Source organism: Prosopis cineraria, unplaced genomic scaffold, assembly GCF_029017545.1.
Source record: "Prosopis cineraria cultivar Desert tree isolate PC_DT_omini unplaced genomic scaffold, ASM2901754v1 PC2122, whole genome shotgun sequence".
Taxonomy (NCBI): Eukaryota; Viridiplantae; Streptophyta; class Magnoliopsida; order Fabales; family Fabaceae; genus Prosopis; species Prosopis cineraria.
Window position 1 is genome coordinate 1 of NW_026557447.1, and position 3,880 is coordinate 3,880.

Below are 3,880 nucleotides of genomic sequence, written 5' to 3' on the forward strand. Positions count from 1 at the left end.
ATAATTCTACTAAACCCTTTTATTTCATTCCATAAGATACCGAAACAAAGGAAAGGGCAGGCTTCTGTATTTTTGGTCATGCACTGTGCTATCAATATCTATGATCATGTGTTATCTAAAATCACATAGTAAAATGATGGAGACTTAGGGCAGCCTTCTGCATTGTGCACCAAATCCTTGGTTATTCTTATAGGGTGTTTGGGACATTATGTCATTATTCTTATAGGGCTAAACCATAGGTTGGATGGAAAGAAAATTTTTTAGAAGATTTCCCACCTAGTATTCTCTATTCCCTATGTTCCTCCCATTTTCTCCCTTATCCAAATCAAGCCTGAAAATACTTTTTCCCATTCACTCTGTCACTTTCCCCCACACTCTCTCTCTCATAAACCCTGATGACTTTCTTATATTTCATCCATTATTATTCCTTTCTATCTTTCTGATTATGTCTTCCCTCCAATAGGCAGCAACTATAATCATTGTTCTATATTTCTGTTCTCTCAAGTCAAGTTTCGTATACAATCCCCTGGTTGTTATTAGCCTTCTTTTCTCTTAAGTTATTGCCATGCTTCCCACATGTATTTTAGTCTTATTTAAAAGGATCTTAACTTGCTTTCATGAATCGGATGGATTTTAGATTTGGGATCCCATTTTTTTGAAAATGTTAACTTCTTAAATCTATTTTAAAACTATTTTAACTTAGTTGATCTTTTCCATATTGGTTTATTTCTTTTATATTATAGACCTTAATTATCACTAGTTTGATTCTTTTCCATCATGGTAGATTTTCTACTTTGGTAGGGTAATTATTTTTTATTTAAAATCATAAGTCATACTCTTTTCAAGCATAGTAGACTTTAAAGCTTAGATAATCCTTTTCTACTATAGTGTGCTTATTTTTAACTATGGTAAATTCTTGAAAAAATTAATATTTTAGTCCTCAAATTTTAATTTACTTGTAACTCAATCCCTCAACTATGACTCGCCTATGACTCAGTCCCTTAACTTTTAAATCATTTATAATTTAATCCCTCAACTTTTTTTAATTCTCTATTTTTATGTTAATTTAGATCTTACATCAAAGAGTAAGAGGAAGATATTTTAGAACAATATATGAACATTTCTTTTATCCCTCTTATTTGATAAGGAAATTTTTTAAAAAAATTAAAAATAAGAACCGAATTATAAGTGAATCAAAAATTGAGGAATTGAGTCGCAACGAGTTATAATTGAGGGATTGAGTCGCAATGAGTTATAATTAAGGAATTGAATTATAAGTGAGTTAAAAATTGAAGGACTAAAAAATTAATTTTTCCTAAATTCTTTTACTTCATGATAACCTCAACTATGATTGGTTATATTTTAATTACCACGCTGCCTGTCTTTCATGCGCATACAAAACATGTTGAAATTGATGCTCACTTTATCTGTCTGTGATCATGTCCTTGCTGGTCACATGAGAAACGCTATGTTGCTTTTAGAAGATCAACTTGGAGGCTGTCTCACTAGACCTCTTGGCTCTACTCAGTTTATCTCACTGTGTAACAAACTTGGCTTGGTTATACAACCCTCTCATTTGAGGGGGGGATGATAGAACAAAGATTCACTTATCCCTACGGGCCAATCCACGTCCACACATGCCTAGCCCAAAGATAAGTCCAATACTGGACGTCTGGGGTCTACCACTTTTCAGAAACCTGTGATGCTATTATTTAAAAAAAAAAATTCATCCCTAACATAATCCTTTTTTATAAGAAAAGACAACGTACACCCATGCAAACATACTAACATATTGGGTTTGAACCTGATACCTCTTGTAGGAGGAGGAGGTGTATTATTACTAGAACAATTAACTATTAATAGGGTCAAGGCACTTGTAACTTAGTGGGATTGGCTCCCTCCTTTTTTTTAATGGTTTTTTAAATGAAAGTCAAATATTTCATTAAACAAAAAGAAAAAGAACTGTTCAAAAGATAAAGTCAAAGTTTGCTCAAAAAAAAAAAAAAGAAAAGTCAAAGGAAGAAAGTAAAAGATGGGGGACCGCTGCGTAAGGGGACAGGATGGGTGACAACACAATTAATGCCCGTAAAAGATAAAGAAAGTTCAGATGTCTCCTGCAAGCGCAGAATGTAAGACTAAAGCGTTTGGTTCAGTAAAAAGGAATACTATCTCATGACGTGATATATTGATGCTTAAATTTTATTTAAAAAAAATGTCTACATTAAGTATTTGATTATGGACGTATTTGTTTTAATTTATTTCATAAAAAAATTAATTATTTTCTTTAAAAAATTATTTTGAGTTTTTATGATATTTGTTTAAAAAAAATATCTGATTATTTTAATAAATTAATTTGAGTAATTTTTAAAAATAATCTTATATGATAAATGAGAGAGAGTATTTTAAAAAGATAAAATACGCAAAAATATTATAAAATTTTAAAATAATATAATAATAAATTATTTTTATAAAAAATCAAGAAAGATATCATAAAATTTAAAAATAATTAATTAATAATTACTTTTTTATTATTATAATCAAACATAAAATAATGCATGCTTGTTATAAAATTTATACAAAAGAATATCTTTTTATAAAATTTATAAAGTATTTAAAAATCACTTATTTTTAATCTTAAATAAATAGGTTTATAATAATAAAAGATATCTATAAATAATAAAAAAAATAACTATTGACAACAGTGATGCTGCTATTGACTATTGTAGTTACAACATATTATTGTTATTATCTTATTTCAGTTACATTATGTTAATGCTGGCAGTCACTGATGGCTTAGACGCTTTGAAATCCTGCTTTCATTTATTCAAATCCATTGCCTCTGAGAGCATTCAACTGGGTGCAAGATTCATTTCTTCAAACTGCTTTTTTAATAACTTCATATTTTGTATAGGTGTCAAATAATCTCTTATATTAATTTTACTTGTAACAAATGCTATGCGTAACAATTTTCATAGAAAAGTTAGATGCACTTTCTGGGAGACTGTGTACATTCCCAGAAAGTTGGTTTCAACATTTTTTTTATACAGTATTTTCAACGTCTTTTTTTTTTTAGGTAAAATATTTTAAATGTCTTTATCGGGTCCATATGTCATTTTGACTTTCATTTAAGTGTGCTCAAACCTCTCACGGTCTCACCTGTCATTTTGTCTTTCATTTACGTGCGTTAAACCGTCTCAAGAACCCCCCCCCCCCGGCGGGGGATTTTATTTATAAAATAAATAAAAAATATTTATTTTAATTCTATTTATAAAATATTTTAATAATTATTATATTTATCTTTATTATTTTATTTCTATTAAATGTAGAGAAGTTTATTAAATATTAAGGTATTTTATTTTAAAGTAGGTATATCTAATAGGGATAAAGTTAAAAATTTGTTGAAATTTTAAATTAAATTAATAAAATTTAAGATTTTTATTGATTTCAATGAAAATAATAAAAGTGATTTATAAATAAAATTATAGGGAGTATTTCTTTTGTAGGATGTAGAAGTTCGAAACTTTGAGGATAGCAATGCATATTTACAAGTGGATTCAAACCAAAATTTTAAACAAAAATCCTAAAGTAATAACTTCATTTGTCTTTATATATATATATATATATTTAACTTGATTTTATTTCATGTGAAACTTCTAATATTAAATCAACTGCACTCATAATTGACATTTTAAGGGTGTGCTTGGATTTTAATTAAAAAATTTTATTAATATGATTAATTTTTATTATAATTGATTATGACATAACATGATTGTGTTTGGATATTATTTTTTAAAATTAATTTTAATAAAATTAAATATTAATTTTAAATTAGATATTATTTCTTAAATATCATGTTTGGATAATTTTAGTCAAAATCAAT